Source organism: Astyanax mexicanus, chromosome 7 (assembly GCF_023375975.1).
Source record: "Astyanax mexicanus isolate ESR-SI-001 chromosome 7, AstMex3_surface, whole genome shotgun sequence".
In the NCBI taxonomy this organism is placed as follows: Eukaryota; Metazoa; Chordata; class Actinopteri; order Characiformes; family Acestrorhamphidae; genus Astyanax; species Astyanax mexicanus.
The window spans coordinates 56973293-56995000 of NC_064414.1; the positions used below are offsets into that span (position 1 = coordinate 56973293).

The window sequence follows — 21708 nt, forward strand, 5'->3', positions numbered from 1 at the left end:
GAGGGAAGATGGATGGAGATAAATAAATACAGAACAATCCTGGAAGAAGAAAAGCTGTTGGAGGCTGTAAAAGACTTGAGATCTTCCAGCAAGACGATGACCCTAAACATACAGCCAGAGCTACAGTGGAGCTATAATGATTTAGATCAGAGAATATTCATGTGTTAGAATGATCCAGTTAAAGTCCTAAAGACCTAAATCTCATTGATCTTCTGTGGAGAGACATGAAAACTGCTGTTCACAGACCAACGCTCTCCATCCAACCTGACTGATCTTCACCTGATTTATAAAGAAGAACGGAGGAAATAATCTATATAAAATCTCTAGATGATCAAAGCTGGTAGAAAATAAACCCTAAAAGACCTGCAGCTGTAACTGCAGTGAAGGGTGGCTTTACTAAAGTATTGATATAGTCTTTCACTTAAAATCTCAAGAGGTATGAATACTTTTGCAAGCCGCAGTAATATGTGGTATAGTAGAAGGGCAGTGAGTGGGTGGGTACTGGGTATAATGGTTAGTGTTCTCGTGCTGCCCCTTCCCCCCCGTAACTCAATCCTCTCCTGCTTTCAGCTCCACGGCAGAGCCGGCCCAGGGGGCGGAGCTTACAGCAGCCCGAGGGCGGAGCTTACCATGGCCTGGGGCGAATTACAGCCAGACAAGAACCACCTGTTCTACTGCTGCCGAGCCAGAGAGGGCGGGGCTTACCGGCCACTTCCAGATATGCAGCTCCAGATCAGAACACTGAACACTCTCAGCACTGAGATCAAAGAAAGATCAAAGTGAGATCAAAGAGCAGTACCTCTCTCACTCATTTACATATATTACATCATTACACGTGATATTTATCACTTCATATCATACTTACATTAACAACACACTTTATTACTGCCTTATTAATACTGTATGACAGTACAGACGTTATTAATACTGTACAGTAATGTACAGGTTATTAACACTGTATAACAGTAGGCAGGTTATTAATAGTGTATAACAGTAGGCAGGTTATTAATAGTGTATAACAGTACACAGGTTATTAATAGTGTATAACAGTAGGCAGGTTATTAATAGTGTATAACAGTACACAGGTTATTAATAGTGTATAGCAGTACACACGTTGTTAACACTGTATAACAGTACACAGGTTATTAATACTGTACAATAGTACACAGGTTATTAATACTGTATGACAGTACACAGGTTATTAATACTATATAACAGTACACAGGTTATTAATACTATATGACAGTACACAGCTTATTAACACTGTATAACAGTACACAGGTCATTAATACTGTATAACAGTACACAGCTTATTAATACTATATAACACTACACAGGTTATTAATAATATATGACAGTACACAGGTTATTAATACTATATGACAGTACACAGGTTATTAATACTATATAACACTACACAGGTTATTAATACTGTATGACAGTACACAGGTTATTAATACTGTATGACAGTACACAGGTCATTAATACTGTATAACAGTACACAGCTTATTAATACTATATAACACTACACAGGTTATTAATACTATATGACAGTACACAGGTTATTAATACTGTATGACAGTACACAGGTTATTAATACTGTATGACAGTACACATGCTATTCATACTGTATTCATACTTATATATAGTATTATACTTATAATGCTTTAAATTTACGTCTCCAGGTTTAGCTTAATTTTAGTCATAGATTTAGTGTAGCTGTATTCTTTTGAGACCCAGTTCTACATTTCTGGTGATATTTAATAGATTTTGGCGAAATATTTTTAATATATATTTTTATATATTAATATTGTGGGCCCTTATTATGTAATCATAAATGTCAGATGAATGTTCTGAGGTATTTAATACTATATTACTGTACAGGTTGTGCTGGATCTCCTCAGGTTGTGAATTTAACTCTCTTATATTATTCACAGGAAACCCAGCGACACACACTGTACACACTCCCGGTGTGTGTGTGTGTGTGTGTGTGTGTGTGTGTGTCTGTGTGCCCACGTGGCCTGTGTAAACAGTGTGCCCAGTGGAGGATGAGTGCGCTGCCCCCTGGAGGACACAGAGACACTGAGACGTCTGCATATATAATGAGGTCAGTAACTGTCTGTGAGCTAAATCTAAAAGAACATGGGTCACGCAACAAGACAATGACCCTAAACAGACACACACAGAAGTTGATAAAGTTTTAGAATGGGGGCAAAGTGAAAGTCCTGACCATAATACTTTAAGAAATGTAGTTAATTTATCTTAAAACTTAAAAGCTATTATACCTTATTTGTAAGTTAATTTAGTAGTAATTGTTTTGTTATATAATTTGTATTGCACAATAATTGTACTTTTAATTTAATGGTCAGGTAAATAAAATATACCGTATTTTTCGCACTATAAAGCTCACCGGATTATAAGGGGCATTTTTAGAGACACTATAAGGAACTTCTAATTCAGCAGGGGGATAGATAACTAAGTAAAGTTAAGTTAAGTAAACAAAACTGTAATAAAAAAGACTTTCTTTTAAAGTCAAACGAGTGCTGGAGGTTAATCTACACAGATTTCTCAAGGAGACTTTATTGTCATTCACATCACATGTGGTACATGAGGTGGAACAAAATTGTATTCTCATGGTCCAGTCCAAAAAACAATTGATTAAATAAAATAGACTAAAAAATAAAATAGAATAGAATAGTTGTCAAGATAAATACACAGAAATAGGGAGATTATGCATTTTTCTCCTGAAAACTGTTTGTTTGGCTGAGTAAAGCGCTTCCGTTTATGTACAAAGCTCAGATTCCTAAATTTCTCCAGCAATAAGGCTGGAGCATTAGCATTAGCATTTGCAGCTAACCGCCCCAGCAGTGCTAGCTGGGGTTAGCAGCAAGCCACAGGCCGATAATACTCCACTCTGAATATGGAAAGAGCTAGCGTGGTTAGCGGGTAATGCTAATGCTGCACCAGAAGTGCTAGCTCTCAATAATGTTCATTAGAAAAGCAGTTCAGAGCTGTTCTGTATGGAGGAATCAGCTTAATATCTTTTTTATAAATTTACACATTTTTAATCAGCAGTGTAACTAAAGAGATAGATAAAAATGCACTTATAACATGTAATAACATGTACATGTTTATATCATGTTTATATCATGTGTAGTGCTGGTGTGTTTTCTTCATTAAAATAAAACTATATAGCAACTTTAATGAATTAATCTGCTGAATAGAACATGATTGGAAATGGTAAAACTGTGTAATTATTATGTTTCATATTTAATATACATGTATACATATGTAATAACACTGTTATTGACTCTCTTAAGGGTTCTAGTGCATTTATAACAATGTTATAACAAATACTTTACTAGTTATGTAGTTGGATTGAAGCTTTGATTTAAAGCTACATGTTTAAATGTGGGGATACAATTCTTGTTAATTAAAGTAAAGTAGATTATTGACTGTGTTTAGAGTAATAATACTGTTATGAGCATGTAATAACACGTGCAATTTGGAACATAGTTCTGTTTGGTTTTGTGGTTATGCACTTCAGTTCTTTTTAACTTTCTTAATGAAAACAGGAAATTTAGAACACTTTAGCTGACACAATATAATGTAATAATACATTTATAACTATATAATAACGTACATGTTTGGATCATTACCATGTGTGGCACTGGTTTGTTTTTCTCAGGAAAATAGAGCTAATTAGTAACTATTGGTAGTTAATTAGTTAATCTGCTGAACCGAACATGATTGGAAATGCTAGTCTATCTTTAGCTCTATCCGGACAGGATAAGTTTCTCTGTGTAAAATATTTCACTCTTCTGCTCTTTAGTGATTAAACTCCTGCATCCGGACTGCAATTGTAAAAAAACAGGAGGATCAGTGAGTTTTTAGGCTTTTTTCTCGGTCACATGACATCACTGTGTTCAGTAGCTCCTCCATTTCCACTTGCTGTTGTGTTTTTAAACGTGGATCTCCGTGGAAACCATGGTGCGCTCAAAGTGTAATTACGGTGCGCAGCAGTGGACAAATATCTATTTTATTAAAGGCGAGGAGACGAAACTCAGAGATGGGCGTCCGGACGGGACTAAAATTACCGGAGGAGCACGGAGTTCAGAGAAAAACAGTAAATAATTCAGCCTGTAATTTTCTCAGAGGACGTCTGAGAAAAACACGTACATGATCGTTTCCTGTTGTTTAAAGTGAATGCTTCAATCACAACTGCTGTCGTGTGGCATGTGTATTAACAGTGTTATTAACTCTAAAACAGAGCAATAATACATTAATAAGCTTGAAGTAACACATACATAATGGAACATAACTCTTTATGCCAAAACTGTGTATCATGTATCATGCATCATGTTTGTTAGACAGTTATACATATGTAATAACACTGTTATTGATTCTCTTAAGGCTTTTAATGCATTTATACCAATGTTATAACAAATACTAGTTATGTAGTTGGATTGAAGCTATTGAGAGAGTCACATGTAAAGTTTGTGCACCTAATACTTGTTGAAGTAGAAATAGATTATTGACTTGTTTAGAGTAATAATACAGTTATAAGCATGTAGCAACACATGTTCATAGCATTCAGGGTTATAATGCATTCATAACTGCATGTTGAGATGTAGTGAATTCTGTAGGATTTAGACGCTTTTAAACAGCAGAGTTACTAAAAAAAGAGAGAGGGAGAGACTGACTGAGTCACTTCCTGTGTCCGGGCTCTGTGATTGGTGGAGAGGGGGCGCTGTTTTACTTCTTTTTTTTTCTCTTTCTTTTTTTCTCTTTTTTTTTTTCTTCAGGGGTTTCCCCTCCCACCCTCCTGCTCTGACTCCGCCCCTCCGTAGCCGCACACACAATAGTGCACACACACACACACACACACACACATTCCACTCCAGTCCACAGCTTCCAGCCAGCCCACTGAGAGTGTGTGAGTGTGTGTGTGTGTGTGTGTGTGTGTGTGTGCACTATTGTGTGTGCGGCTGAGTCTGAAAGAGAGAGAGAGAGGGAGAGAAAGGAGTGGGGGCGAGAGACACAGAGAGAAAGAAAGAGAGAGGGAAGAAACTCGCCCTTTGTGTCGGGGGGAAGACTCAGCAGGAAAAGAGAGAGAGAGAGAGAGAGAGAGAGAGAGAAAGAGGGAGGGAAAGGGTTTGCAGTTCAGTTTAACTTGGGCCTCACTCTCGCGCACTCACACACACATACACTCTCACACTCTCTCTCTCTTTCTCTCGCAGGACAGGCAGTATTGGCGGGGCTCTCTCGCCCGGCTCAGGCCTTGCGGGTGGCGCTGTGTGGCGCGAGAGCGAGCGTGTGCGAGTGTGTGTTTGCGAGCGCCGGCGGCGTGCGAGTGTTTTGTTGGCGCTGACGCCGGCGCGGGCGATCGAGGACGTCACTCCCTCGCCCATGAATATTGATGCGGACGACGTCGGTGCGCTCCACACACAAGGAAACAAGATGGCTGCCCTGTAGGAGTACTCTCGCAGCGAGACGCCGTCGCGCCGGGACTCTCACCTCTCGGCCAGGCACAACCAGGTGAGAGAGAGAGAGAGCGTTTGTGTGTTTGTGTGCGAGAGGGAGTGTGTATTTTGAAGGTGTGTGTGTTTGAGGGTGTGTATTATATTAGAGTGTGTGTGTGTTCGGTCTCTTTCGCGCTGTGTGTATGTGTATGTGTGTGTTTGTGTGTGTGTGTGTGTGTGTGTGTGTGTGTGTGTGTGTGTGTGTGAGAGTGCAGTTCGAGTGTGTGTCCAAACCTCTGGAGCCTTTAACACTCGCATAAAACCCAACATGGCTGACATTTCTCTCTCTCTCTCTCTCTCTGTCTGAACCTCTCTCGCTCTCTCTCTTCTCCTGTTTTTTCCTCCATGTCTGTGTCTCTCGCGCGTTCCTCTCTCTCGCTCCTCCAGGCTTTGATGTTGGTGCGGTTGCGGACGCCGCCGCCGGTAGCAGGAATGCGAGAGAGAGACATAGAGAGAGATAGAGGGATACTGAAAGAGAGAGAGAGGGAGAGAGAGAGGGTGACCTTTGAAAGGCTTTATTTACCGGATCAGGGCGAGAGAGAGGGTCTGCGCGAGAGGGCGAGCGAGAGAGAGGGTCTGATCGGGGGTTAAACTCCTCTTCCCTCTAAAACTGCTCTCGCTCTCCTTTGTTCAGATTCAGCTTCTTCACTTCTGGACTCTTTCTGTTTGTGTTTATATTTATATATTTACAAATAATAACCTTCAGATCACTTCCATGTGCACAAACCGTTAAACATAGTTATTACACGTGTAATAACACTTTTATTACCAAGCTTTGATTGCAATAACACTCTTATAACAATGTAATAACACATGCATCTCGTTTGGATCAAACACTGTTTTAAGTTAACTTTTATCACTTTGATCATAGTTAATGCACGTCTATAAATATGTAATAACACTATTTTGGCTCTCACTTATTCACGCTTCCAACAGTTTATTTAAGAAAACACATAGTTATATAACATGTATATATTCAAAGAGGGAATGTACGTACTCCCTGGTCTTTGAGTGTGGTATATATCTATGAATATAGAGCGCAGCTGCTGTGTATTATGTTTTAACCGTATTACATCATAAAGTGATATAATCGTATCTATGTGTCATATGTTATAATACATTAATAAGCTTTGTAATAACACATGTACCTATTTGAAGCTGTGTTTGGTTGTTGTATTTGGAACAGAATGCATTAATGAATTTATATGTAGCAGATTTTATAATGTATTTGATTTTGCAGTTAAATTTAGTGTGTTGAGTATGTAGTAACTGTGTTATTAACAGTGTAATAACACATGTACATGTTTATATTTTGCACTGTTTGGCTTCATATAGTTTCACATGCAAATATATATTGGTGTGATTGGACATGGTGTTGGACAGCTTGGTTGAATGGTGTGATTGATTGCATGATTGGACGGTGTGATTGGACGGTGTGATTGGACGGTGTGATTGGACGGTGTGATTGGATGTTGTGATTGGATGGTGTGATTGGATTGTGTGATTGATCGCATGATTGGACGGTGTGATTGGACGGTGTGATTGGATGGTCTGATTGATTGCATGATTGGATGTTGCGATTGGACGGTGTGATTGGATGTTGTGATTGGACGATGTGATTGGATGGTGTGATTGATTGCATGATTGGATGTTGAGATTGGACGGTGTGATTGGATGGTGTGATTGGATGGTGTGATTGGATGGTGTGATTGGACAGTGTGATTGGACGGTGTGATTGGACGGTGTGATTGGATGGTGTGATTGGACGATGTGGTTGTTTGCGTGATTGGATGGAGTGATTGGACGATGTGGTCGATCACGTGATTGGACAGTTGTGATTGGACGACGTAATTGGATTGGACGGCTTGTAAATTCAGTTTAGGTTCAACAATTTTAGTTTTATTTCTATTGGTTGTGGCGTCAATTGTGGTGAAAAATCCTGTTAATAACAGTAATCCTGTGATAAACCATGATTAATTATGAGTTTAAGAGTTTAAGTGCTGGTATAACGTTATATTTTGGGATATATTATAAGTGTGTAGTGTGGAATAGATCAGACAAACTGTGAAAAATGTGTAAAGTATTTTTAGTTTTAATAATGTTAGTTTTATTGGTAGTTTTATAGAGTTTAGAATTAGATTTTCTGAATGAGCTTAAGGCTGCAGTAAAGAGTGAAAACAGGAGGAAACTGGAGCAGCTTAATAAAATTATAAATCTGATATTGTGATAAAGTTTTCAGATTGCTTACAGTATATTAATGTTATATTATCGCGTGGTAGTGTTTATTACAGTTATATAATATATAACTGAGTGTATATATTGTGATGTCGGGTACAGGTTGTTGTTTGTTGGTCTGTTTCTCTACTGTAATGAGCTCCTGATTTTCCCGCTCTTTATCTTAACTGTCAGCGTTAGGATTTGCATGTTAATTAGCCGCTGGAATGGGCAGATAAAGGCTGGTTGTGGATTGGGTTTACTGGGTTTACTGGGAGTTCTGGGAGTGTATTGGTGCTGGTGTGTATTGGCTGATTTGCCTCTGAAAGCCTCTCTCTGAGAGCAGCACGCCTTCCAGCTAACGCCGCAGAGCGCTAATGAGACGTCGTAAATAAACATCAACCAGGAGGAGAGGAGGAGCAGATGCTAATGCTAATGCTAATGCAGTGCTACTGTAATCAGCTGCAGCTGTAACACCAAAAATAATGCTAAGGCTAACAATCTCTTCAGTAAGGCTACTTAAAAGGAGTTTGTCAATGTTATTAATTAGATTATAAACCATTAATAAGCAGTTACAGCACATACATAGGGAGGGCATCAGTGGCCTGCCGTTTACCAAATAGTAATTCCACGTTAATTTATACTGTTAAACCTCAGATCTTACTACTGGAAGCTTATCTTACTTTTAACATACGTTAAAAGCTCTTTATGTTTATGTGTTGTAAGTGCTTATTAATAACCTTTTATAAACTCATTTATTAACTATTTATAAAGGAGCCTTATTTTAAAGTGGTACCCATTTGTATATTTGGTAAAAAATGCTAATGTTAATAACCAAATTACTAATATAAAAGTAATAATCAATACTTCAGTCAGAAATGCTAAAGCTAACGACTGCTACTGGTTTCTGCTCCTGGATTTAAACATAAAACAGGCTGAACTGAAGCCGTGACCCCCGACCCCCGGGGTCGTCACTGTGGAGCGTCAATTCAGGCTGAGTGTGTGAGTGTGTGTGTGTGTGAGTGTGTGTGTGTAAGGATTGTTATCTTCTCTAACCAATCACAGATTAGAGATTAGACCACTTTAAAATAAGGCTTATTTATAGGGTTATTATGGAAGTTTATTTATGGTTATTAATTAGGTTGTAAAACATTAATAAACAGTTATGACACATAAATATAAGGGAAACTGATGCCGGTAATTTATCAAATAGGGATTCATTAAATTATACTGTAAAACCTCAGATTTTAACTTACTAACTTACTTTTTGTCCATAAGTAAACATTAACATAACTGTAATAATAAAACACAGTGGATCAACACCAGCAGATGACAGACATGACTCTCCAAACCATCACTGATCATCAGTAAATTTTACATTACATTTAAAGTAAATCAAGGGATCAGAGTCTGGAGGAAGAGTGGAGAGACACACAGTCCAAACTGCTCGAGGTCTAGTGTGAAGTTTCCACCAATCAGTGATGGTTTGGAGAGACAAGACATCTGCTGGTGTTGATCCACTGTGTTTTATTATCAAGTCTAAAGTCACAAAATCTTACAGCACTTCATATCTTACAGCTTCCCTCTGCTGATAACAACTTTTATAGAGATGCAGATTTCATTTTCCAGCAGGATTTGGCACACTGCCCACACTGCTCCAAAAGTATCAATTGATCTTATATAATATAATATAATATTCTCATTTTCTGAGATACTGATTTTTGGGTTTTCATTGGCTGTAAGCTTCATAATCATCAACAATAAAATAAATAAAAGCTTAAAATAGATCACTCTGTGTTTAATACATCTATATAATATATGAGTTTCAGATTTTCAACTGAATTACTGAAATAAAGTAACTTTTCAATGATATTCTAATTCTTTGAGATGGCCCTGTATATTTCACTGCTGGACTTCGGTTGGTTCAGTGTATTTAATATTTTGGGTTTTATATATTGTGAATATATTGCACTGCTGGACTCGGGTCGGTTCAGTGTATTTAATATTTGGGTGTTTATATTGTGAATATATTGCACTGCTGGACTCGGTTCTGTTCAGTGTTTTTAATGTTTTGGGTGTATATATTGTGAATATATTGCACTGCTGGACTCGGGCGGTTCAGTGTATTTAATATTTTGGGTTTTATATATTGTGAATATATTGCACTGCTGGACTCGGGTCGGTTCAATGTATTTAATGTTTTGGGTGTATATATTGTGAATATATTACACTGCTGGACTCGGGCGGTTCAGTGTATTTAATATTTGGGTGTTTATATTGTGAATATATTGCACTGCTGGACTCGGTTCTGTTCAGTGTTTTTAATGTTTTGGGTGTATATATTGTGAATATATTGCACTGCTGGACTCGGGTCGGTTCAGTGTATTTAATATTTGGGTGTTTATATTGTGAATATATTGCGCTGCTGGACTCGGTTCTGTTCAGTGTTTTTAATGTTTTGGGTGTATATATTGTGAATATATTGCACTGCTGGACTCGGGTCGGTTCAGTGTATTTAATATTTTGGGTTTTATATATTGTGAATATATTGCACTGCTGAACTCGGTTCTGTTCAGTGTTTTTAATATTTTGGGCGTATATATTGTAAATATATTGCACTGCTGGTCGGGTGGTTCAGGGTCCGGTTTGGGTTTAGGTCTCGCTGGGTCTTAAGCCCCCCCTCTGTAGTGGTCGGTGCTCCTGGGGGGGTTTGACCCCTGTCCGGGGAATGTTCCAGATTTGGACACTCCCCCACGGAGTTGAGAGGTCTGAGCGCGGGGGGAGGGGCAGATCAATGAATAGATTCACCCTCAGCTCAGCTCAGTCTTTAAAGCGATACTTCAGCCCAAACTCACATTTACACACAATACCACACCAACCCCCCACCGACTCCCCACCAACCCCTAATACCCCAAATATACCGATCCAGACAGTATTTTATTATTTCATTATTCAGTACTTACTATGCATTATTCACATTTCAGTATGAATTATTCATTAACCACTACTCATTATTTCAATGCTTACTAGGAGTTCAGTATCCACTATGAGTTATTCAGTATCCACTATGAGTTATTCAGTATCCACTATGAGTTATTCAGTATCCACTATGAGTTATTCAGTATCCACTATGAGTTATTCAGTATCCACTATGAGTTATTCAGTATCCACTATGAGTTATTCAGTATCCACTATGAGTTATTCAATATCCACTATGAGTTATTCAGTATCCATTATGAGTTATTCAATATCCACTATGAGTTATTCAGTATCCAGTATGAGTTATTCAGTATCCACTATGTGTTATTCAGTATCCACTATGTGTTATTCAGTATCCACTATGAGTTATTCAGTATCCACTATGTGTTATTCAGTATCCACTATGAGTTATTCAATATCCACTATGTGTTATTCAGTATCTACTATGAGTTATTCAGTATCCACTATGTGTTATTCAGTATCCACTATGTGTTATTCAGTATCCACTATGAGTTATTCAATATCCACTATGAGTTATTCAGTATCCACTATGAGTTATTCAATATCCACTATGAGTTATTCAGTATCCACTATGAGTTATTCAGTATCCACTATGTGTTATTCAATATCCACTTTGAGTTATTCAGTATCTACTATGGGTTATTCAGTATCCACTATGAGTTATTCAGTATCCACTATGAGTTATGCAGTGTTTGGTAGGAGTTATTTAGGATCTGCTATGAGTTATAAAGTGTTTACTATGAGGTATTCAATATTCGCTATGAATTATATAGTGTTTGTTATGAGTTATTTAGTGTTTATTAGGAGTTATTCAGGATCCACTATGAGTTATATAGTATTTGTTATGAGACATTCAGTATCCACCATGTGTTATACAGTGTTTGTAATGAGTTATTCAGTATTCGGTATGAATTATGAGGTATCCACAGTATGCAATCTGAGTTTTTGCCCAGTGATCACATTAAGCCGCATCAGGTGGCTTGGACAGTTAGGCCCCTCCCACTGTGGTGGGCGTGTGTGGTCTCTGTGGCGATGTGCAGTAATGTTAGGCTCTGCAGTGGGGCTGTAACCTGTGACCTCAGATCCAGTATGTATTGTGTGGTTCTGGCTCGGGGCTGTTTACAAGCCGACGTGGTGGAACAGGTTTGGGGGGCGGCTCGACTGCCACGCCCTCACAGAACACCACATCAACCCAGGAGTCATATACACACTTATATATTATATTATATTATATTACATTATATTATATTATATTATATTACATTATATTATATTACATTATATAGAAAAATCAGAGAAACTGATTCAGAAACTGAAGTGATCTCTTATATTTTATATTTATGGCACAAGGACTTTTATTGGTGTAGACATTTATAGTCATCCAGACCAGGAAGTGAACCCCAGTTTCCCACATGATGTGGAGGCACATCGTGTAGCTGTGTTTTTAACTGGTTGGGTATAAATTAGCTTTCAGAACCTGTTAGCTATGTTAGCCTTATAGCTTTAATGCTTACGCTAACTGGTTGGGTATTAGATTAGATTAGATTAGATTAGATTAGATTAGATTAGATTCAACTTTATTGTCATTGTGTAGTGTACAAGTACAGAGCCAATGAAATGCAGTTAGCATCCAACCAGAAGTGCAATATATAGTGTTATTTACATAAAGTGCATTGATATCAGTATATATACTTAAGTATAAATATATAAATATACAAATATATAATAAGATCTACAGAAGTATCTTACATAAATGCAGTATGGATGTATATGGAGCAGCAATACAGTTTAAGGTATAAAGGATACAGACAATATATATATGATAGAAAATTGCAGTGGAATAAATACCAGACTACTGTATAAATGAGTTGATAAAATGTTGGCAAATATAAATAAAGTGCAATAATAGTGTGATGTCAGTTAAAGTATCCGTATAAGTTAGCTTCTTTTTACATTACATTACATTACATTTGGCAGACGCTTTTGTCCAAAGCGACTTACAATAGTCAAGTACAATGTAAAATAAGTTTAAAGGTAAAAACAACTTTGGATAGGGATAAAAGGAGGTCAAAGGGGAATAATAGGATAGAGGAGTGAAGGAGGGGAAGAAGGAAATTAGATTAGAAGTAGTTAGTTAGTTAGAGGTGTTAGGAGAGTAAGTGCTCTTTGAAGAGCTCTGTCTTCATGAGTTTATTAAAGATAGAGAGAGATTCTCCTGATCTGGTAGTAGAAGGTAGTTAGTTAGAGGTGTTAGGAGAGTAAGTGCTCTTTGAAGAGCTCTGTCTTCAGGAGTTTATTAAAGATAGTGAGAGATTCTCCTGATCTGGTAGTAGAAGGTAGTTTGTTCCACCATTGGGGAACTCTGTATGAGAACAGTCTGGATTGCTTTGTGTGAATGTTTGTTTGGTAAAGCGAGGCGACGTTCATTGGAGGAGTGCAGCGGCCGGGAGGTAGCGTAAGCCTTCAGGAGCGAGTGCAGGTAGGAAGGAGCTGTTCTGTATCACCTTGTAGGCGATTGTAAGAGTTTTGAATTTGATCCGAGCATCAACTGGTAGCCAATGGAGCTCAATGAGCAGCGGGGTGACATGTGCCCGTTTTGGCTGGTTGAAGACCAGATGTGCTGCTGCGTTCTGGATCATCTGGAGTGGTTTTACTACACAGGCCGGGAGGTCAGTTAGCAGGGCATTGCAGTAGTCGAGGCGTGAGATGACGACTGCTTGCACCAGGAGTTGGGTGGCCTGTTGCGTCAGGAACGGTCTAATTTTTCGGATGTTATAGAGCGCAAAGCGGCAGGACCGAGCAACTGAGGCCACATGGTGCGTGAAGGAGAGCTGGTCATCAACCAGAACACCCAGGTTCCTAGCAACCTTTGTCGGTGAGAGAGAGAGAGAGTCGATACTTATAGAGAAGTTGTGTTGAAAAGATGGTTTTGCTGGTATAACCAGAAGTTCAGTCTTTGAGAGATTTAATTGAAGCTTCTGTTACTTGTTAGCTTTATTAGCTCAGTGCAGTCTGCACTCTCTCGGTGATTAACCCATATATTTAATATTCAGTACTGGGCGGAGCTTTCAGCAGATCAGCCAATCAGATCAACTCAGATCCAAACTGCAGAACCAGAACCATTACAGAACCGTAACCGAGTCTGAGACCCGCGGGGTTAAAGCTGTGGATATATTAGCTGTAGTAAAGTAAGGAGGGAAGAGGAAGCTCTGTCAGTACTTCTCTGTTTACTCAGTATATTATTACATAACTAATGAGTTACATAACCTGTCCTAATATTTATGGACTTCTTATAAAAGCTGCTTTCAGAAACTTTAAGATGCACCAATTTCTACCGACACAGACGTGCAAATATACACACACTGTTACTGTCAGTTCAGTCTGAGTACACAGTGCAAACATGCAATACATTCTGCAACATAACAGTGTGTAGTGAGGATAAGGTGCAGAGATATGTAATATACTGTAACATATAAAACATAAATGATTACAGCAGTTAGAGTAGAGACTATACAACACTTAGTGTTATATAGAATTAACCGGAAATATGAATCTATTGTGATCATCTTAGAACATCTGTAACTCACTAATTATCTTGTCACTGGATGCAATCAAATCCTCACAGCAGTGTCCAAAAACGTCTCTAAACAACAAAAGATAATGTACATCATTATTTGTAAGTTACTTTTAATAAAAGCGTCCGCTAAATGTAATAAAATTTAAAGTAATATAAAGTAGTGTACATTACATTACATTACATTACATTACATTACATTACATTTGGCAGACGCTTTTGTCCAAAGCGACTTACAATAGTCAAGTACAATGTAAAATAAGTTTAAAGGTAAAACATCTTTGGATAGGGATAAAAGGAGGTCAAAGGGGAATAATAGGATAGAGGAGTGAAGGAGAGGAAGAAGGAAATGAGGTTAGAAGTGTATTGTAGTGTAATTTAATGTAATGTAGTGTATTGTAGTGTAAAGTGATATAATGGGATGTAGTGTAGTGTAATGTAGTGTATTGTAGTGTAATATAATGTAGTGTAATGTAGTGTAATATAATGTAGTGTAATCTGATGTAGTGTAATGTAATGTGATGTAGTGTATTGTAGTGTAATATAATGTAGTGTATTGTAGTGTAATGTAATGTGATGTAGTGTAATGTAGTGTAATATAATGTAGTGTATTGTAGTGTAATGTAATGTGATGTAGTGTAATGTAGTGTAATATAATGTAGTGTAATCTGATGTAGTGTAATGTAATGTGATGTAGTGTATTGTAGTGTAATATAATGTAGTGTATTGTAGTGTAATGTAATGTGATGTAGTGTAATGTAGTGTAATATAATGTAGTGTAATCTGATGTAGTGTAATGTAATGTGATGTAGTGTAATGTAGTGTAATATAATGTAGTGTAATCTGATGTAGTGTAATGTAATGTGATGTAGTGTAATGTAGTGTATTGTAGTGTAATATAATGTAGTGTATTGTAGTGTAATGTGATGTAGTGTATTGTAGTGTAATGTGATGTAGTGTATTGTAGTGTAATGTGATGTAGTGTATTGTAGTGTAATGTGATGTAGTGTAATGTGATGTAGTGTAATGTGATGTAGTGTATTGTAGTGTAATGTGATGTAGTGTATTGTAGTGTAATGTGATGTAGTGTATTGTAGTGTAATGTGATGTAGTGTAATATAATGTAGTGTATTGTAGTGTAATGTGATGTAGTGTAATGTAGTGTAATGTGATGTAGTGTATTGTAGTGTATTGTAGTGTAATGTGATGTAGTGTAATGTGATGTAGTGTATTGTAGTGTAATGTGATGTAGTGTATTGTAGTGTAATGTGATGTAGTGTATTGTAGTGTAATATAATGTAGTGTATTGTAGTGTAATATAATGTAGTGTATTGTAGTGTAATATAATGTAGTGTATTGTAGTGTAATGTGATGTAGTGTATTGTAGTGTAATGTGATGTAGTGTAATGTGATGTAGTGTATTGTAGTGTAATGTGATGTAGTGTATTGTAGTGTAATATAATGTAGTGTATTGTAGTGTAATGTGATGTAGTGTAATGTGATGTAGTGTATTGTAGTGTAATGTGATGTAGTGTATTGTAGTGTAATATAATGTAGTGTATTGTAGTGTAATGTGATGTAGTGTAATGTGATGTAGTGTAATGTGATGTAGTGTATTGTAGTGTAATGTGATGTAGTGTAATGTGATGTAGTGTAATGTGATGTAGTGTATTGTAGTGTAATGTGATGTAGTGTATTGTAGTGTAATGTGATGTAGTGTAATGTGATGTAGTGTATTGTAGTGTAATGTGATGTAGTGTATTGTAGTGTAATGTGATGTAGTGTATTGTAGTGTAATGTGATGTAGTGTATTGTAGTGTAATGTGATGTAGTGTATTGTAGTGTAATGTGATGTAGTGTATTGTAGTGTAATGTGATGTAGTGTATTGTAGTGTAATGTGATGTAGTGTAATGTGATGTAGTGTATTGTAGTGTAATGTGATGTAGTGTATTGTAGTGTAATGTGATGTAGTGTATTGTAGTGTAATGTGATGTAGTGTATTGTAGTGTAATGTGATGTAGTGTATTGTAGTGTAATGTGATGTAGTGTATTGTAGTGTAATGTGATGTAGTGTATTGTAGTGTAATGTGATGTAGTGTATTGTAGTGTAATGTGATGTAGTGTAATGTGATGTAGTGTAATGTGATGTAGTGTATTGTAGTGTAATGTGATGTAGTGTATTGTAGTGTAATGTGATGTAGTGTAATGTGATGTAGTGTATTGTAGTGTAATGTGATGTAGTGTATTGTAGTGTAATGTGATGTAGTGTAATGTGATGTAGTGTAATGTGATGTAGTGTAATGTGATGTAGTGTAGTGTATTGTAGTGTAATGTGATGTAGTGTATTGTAGTGTAATGTGATGTAGTGTAATGTGATGTAGTGTAATGTGATGTAGTGTAGTGTATTGTAGTGTAATGTGATGTAGTGTATTGTAGTGTAATGTGATGTAGTGTAATGTATTGTAGTGTAATGTGATGTAGTGTATTGTAGTGTAATGTGATGTAGTGTAGTGTGATGTAGTGTAATGTGATGTAGTGTATTGTAGTGTAATGTGATGTAGTGTAATGTGATGTAGTGTAATGTGATGTAGTGTATTGTAGTGTAATGTGATGTAGTGTATTGTAGTGTAATGTGATGTAGTGTATTGTAGTGTAATGTGATGTAGTGTATTGTAGTGTAATGTGATGTAGTGTAATGTGATGTAATGTAATGTAATCTGGACTGAAACTCTTGAATTCAGTAGGAGCAGTGAGTGATCAGGTGTTTCATTACTTTAGTCTCTGTAGTTTAGCGGTTAGCGGTTAGCGGCCGGTTCCCCTGGTGTGTGGTGAAGCCGGCGGTGGTGATGGTGTGACGCTTTGCTGTGATGCTGTGTGGCGAGGGCACAGAGGCGAGTGTGTGTCGGGTGTATGGATGTCAGGCTGTGCCCGCTGTGCCATGTGGCCGCTGCACGTGGTGCCTTGTTTACAAACATATCCCAGAATTCCCTGCGGCAGCGTTACGTAAGTCTGGCCAAAGGAGGAAGGCACCGCCTCGCTCTAAATATGCCAAGCTGGCCGGGCATGACTGGCACTCGGGGAGCGGGTATGAACCGTGCCAACCTAAGCCTCCTCTAAACACCATTGAGTGATTTAACCAAAACTACAGTTTTTACTTTTCAAAGATTATTGACTAAATATTAGTCTTATATTTTTTGTACAATCTAATTGTGATATTCCTCATGATAATAGATTTTTTCAACAATAATAACTGTAGAAATTTGAATAAATTGTGTTTATACAGCTCTTAAAAAAGCCAAACATGTTTCCAAATGCTGTTTAAGATGCTTTTCCTAACTACACCATCTGTATCTTTAATATATAATATTATATTAAAAGTTTTAGCAAAACACCTGTATCCTCTGCAGCAGCCAGCAGCATTAAGACATGTTAGCATAGCATTTAGCATAGCATTTAACATATTTTGGCCGCAAATGTTTCAGTGTGTTTTCGTAGCTACGCCATATTACACACTTTACCTTAAAATCCTGTTTAAATGCAAAAATAACACTGGCATTAATTCCTGCCTGAGCTCTGTAGCACAGTTAGCCTACGCTAGCTCTATAAAGATTAGCTAAGTGGCTAAAACTGTAAACATCCTTCTAAAAGCCTGAGCTTTGTCTCTGTTATCTGTGTAAACATTGACTGAAGCTCAGTGAGGAAACCACATAAACATCTGAAGGGTTCAGGCTTGTAGCTGCTGGGATGCTAATAGCTAAGTGTAGCATGGTGCTAACTTGCATCCACTATCTAAATATTAATTTAAGGTGTTCTGTAATCTTTAATAGATTTGTTAATGTGTTTCTGACAGTGTAGGACTCTAATTGTTATCTATAAACGTAGACTGAAGTGTAGAGATAAGTTAGGCTACGTTACGCTGCTACTGTTTTTAGCTCTGCTAGTCTGTGTGGGTGTTTAGATAACAGTGGCATGCTTGCATCTAGCTTTTTGCAAGTTACATAAGGTCAAGAAGCATTCAGGTTAGCGGTTAGCATAGGAGCACATGGCTTGATGTGTTTATTCCAGGTTATGCACAGTGCTAGGAGTATTAAATCCAATTACAGCTAATAATTTTAGCGATGGTAATGTACTATGGTATATGTTTATAAATATTTAGCTACTTTAGCCTTGTTAGCTCTACGTTTTACCTCAGGTTTTTACTGCAATAGCCTGGCTGGCTGCAGCTAGCTTCTGGCAAGTGAGATAAGCCAACAGAAGTCAACAAAGCCTAAATTTATATTAATTTAGCTAGAGTTGGCTACGTTGCTGCATACTGTAAACATACTTCTATAGGCCTGCACTTGTTTCTAATGTATGTGTATTAGATGCTAATGAGCTATGGTGTATATTCATAAATATCTAGCTACATTAGCCTTCTAGCTCCAAGTTTTCCCTGATATTATTATAAATTATATTTATATTTCCCTTTTATTACAAGCCAAATGCTATTTTAGATGCTTTTTTCTAATTACACGTCTATATTCAATATATTTTGATCAACAGCAAGCCAAATACACTGTTTTTGTATCCATCTGGTAGCAGCTAGCAGCATAAAGACATTAGCATAGCATTTAGCATATTATTATACATTACAAGTAGATGGTTTAGTCTATTCTTGTAACCATGCCTTGTTTTACCTCAGGTTTTCACTGTATAAGCCAGGCTGGCAGCAGCTAGCTTTTGGCAAGTGACTTCAGATTAGCAGTTAGCATAGTAGCACGTGGCTCTGTGTGTTTATGCCAGCTCATACGTCACGCTAACAGTGAACCAACATACATTATTTCCTACGCAGGATGTTTAAGAATTTATGAAGATTAGCTTAAGATTGCAAACTAATATACAGTCACATTAAAAAATAACTTACTTTAAGTGTTTAATTTGTAAAAATAATTATTATTATGTGGTTTCTGAAAGAAAAGCTTTCATTAATATAGAACACTTCAGTTTTGGAGGAGGATGCTGCTGTTTTTAGCGATGCTAATATTACTATATTACATGTTTATAAATGTTTAGCTACTTTAGCCTGGTTAGCTCTAAGTTTTACCTCAGGTTTTATCCGTATTAGCCAGGCTGACAGCAGCTAGCTTCTGGCAAGTGACAAAAGCTAAAGTCAACAAAGCGGTTAGCGTAGCAGCATGTGGGTCAGTGTGTTTATGCCAGCTTTTATTAATGCTAACAGTGAACCTACTCACTGTTTAAATACACACTGGCACTAATTCCTGCTGGAGCTGTGAGGATGTTTATGAATTTATAAAAATTAGCCTAATGTTGCTAACACTGTAGCTGCACTGGAATTGTTATAATTAAGCAGGACTAAACTAAATAACTGTGTTTAGATCAGCATTGTGAAAACTCAAATTAAATGTGTTTAATAAGAATTATGTAGCTTCTGATACTCTGTGACCCACTTTTATCTAGAACGAGGGCTTGAACACTTATCTAGAACATGAAGTACAGAGATGAGTCAGGTTTCATGACACTGCTGCTGTTTTTGCTGTGTTAGCCCACGTGAATGGAAGAATGGAAAACAGTGGCATTGCAGCAGCTAGCTTCTGGCAAGTGACATCAGATTAGCGGTTAGCATAGTAGCACATGGCTCTGTGTGTTTATGCCATACGTCACGCTAACAGTGAAACAACACGCTCTTTAAAAACACAATGACATTATTTCCTACTCAGGATGTTTATAAATTTATGAAGATTAGCTTAAGATTGCTAACTCATATGAGGCTACGGGGAGCATTTTGAAAATAACTCACAAGTGTTAAATTAATAAAAATAATGACTATTATGTGGTTTCTGAAAGTAAAACTGACTTTAATATAGAACCTTTCAGTTTTAGCAGAGGCTGCTGCTGGTTTTAGCAATGCTAATGTTACTATAGTACATGCTTATTAATATTTAGCTACTTTAGCCTTGTAGCTCTGAGTTTTACCTCAGGTTTTAACTGTATTAGCCAGGCTGGCAGCAGCTAGCTTCTGGCAAGTGACATCAGATTAGCGGTTAGCATAGTAGCACGTGGTTCTGTGTGTTTATGCCAGCTCATACGTCACGCTAACAGTGAATCAACACACTCTTTAAAAACACACAGACAGTAATTCTGACTGTTTATGGATTTCTGAAGATAAGCTTAAGGTTGCTAACTAATATAATGCTAAGTGGAACATTTTAAGTAAAAACTCTTCAAATTTAAGTGTTTAATTAATAAAAATTATTTATATAATGTGGTTTCTGATTATATTACTTTATATTATGATCCTTAATTCAGAGCATGGACTATACTATGGAGTTATTTCAGTTTTAAAGGAGGCTACTGTACTGTTTTAGCGATGCTAATGTACTACAGCACATGTTTATAAATACAAATGAGAGCGCTTCAGGTTCTGAATCAGTTTCTCTGATTTTACTATTTATAGGTTTATGTTTGAGTAAAATGAACATTGTTGTTTTATTCTATAAACTACAGACAACATTTCTCCCAAATTACAAATAAAAATATTCTCATTTAGAGCATTTATTTACAGAAAATGAGAAATGACTGAAATAACAAAAAAGATGCAGAGCTTTCAGACCTCAAATAATGCAAAGAAAACAAGTTCATATTCATAAAGTTTTAAGAGTTCAGAAATAATCAATATTTGGTGGAATAATCCTGGTTTTTAATCACAGTTTTTTTCATGCATCTTGGCATCATGTTCTCCTCCACCAGTCTTACACACTGCTTTTGGATAACTTTATGCTGCTTTACTCCTGGTGTAAAAATTCAAGCAGTTCAGTTTGGTGGTTTGATGGTTTGTGATCATCCATCTTCCTCTTGATTATATTCCAGAGGTTTTCAAATTTAGTAAAATCAGAGAAACTCATCATTTTAAGTTCTTTTATTGTATTTATCTACATTAGTCTTGTATCTCTGAGTTTTCTCTCACTGCTTAAGCTAAGCTGGCAGCAGTTACTGTCTGGCAGGAGACGTGAGCTAAAGTTAGCGTAGCGTAGTTAGCGTAGTAGCACGTGGCTCAGTGTGTTTATGCCAGCTTTAAAGCCGCGCTAGCAGTGTATTTAAACCTACACAGTGTTTAAATACACACTGGCACTAATTCCTGCTGGAGCTGTGAGGGAGCACAGCCTGCGTTTACATATATTAGCCGCTAAGTGGCTAGCAGGATTAGCATAACTCACAGCATGACTCACACTTTCTGTTCCATCTTACATCTAACAGATAAAGTGTTTTTTTTTCACTTTTTCTAAGAAAACCTGGAGTCAGATTTCTCAGCGCGTGAGCTGAAGTGAAGCCGCGTTTCTCTGAAGCGTGGAGTTAGCCGCGGCGCAGGCTAACGCGGTGAGGGGATTCTCTCAGAGCTC

At 37.2% G+C, this 21708-nt stretch overlaps 1 protein-coding gene across 2 annotated transcripts in view; it reads left to right on the top strand.

Moving 5' to 3' along the window:
* Positions 1-4973: 4973 nt before the first annotated feature.
* tet2 (tet methylcytosine dioxygenase 2) overlaps positions 4974-21708 on the top strand; it is a 56923-nt gene continuing 40188 nt past the window's right edge. The window contains exon 1 of one of the 2 annotated variants that reach the window (XM_049481336.1): positions 4974-5538. The gene's annotated coding sequence lies outside the window, so the exon portion shown is untranslated. The remainder of the gene's footprint in view (positions 5539-21708) is intronic. The other variant, XM_049481337.1, reaches the window with a different exon arrangement.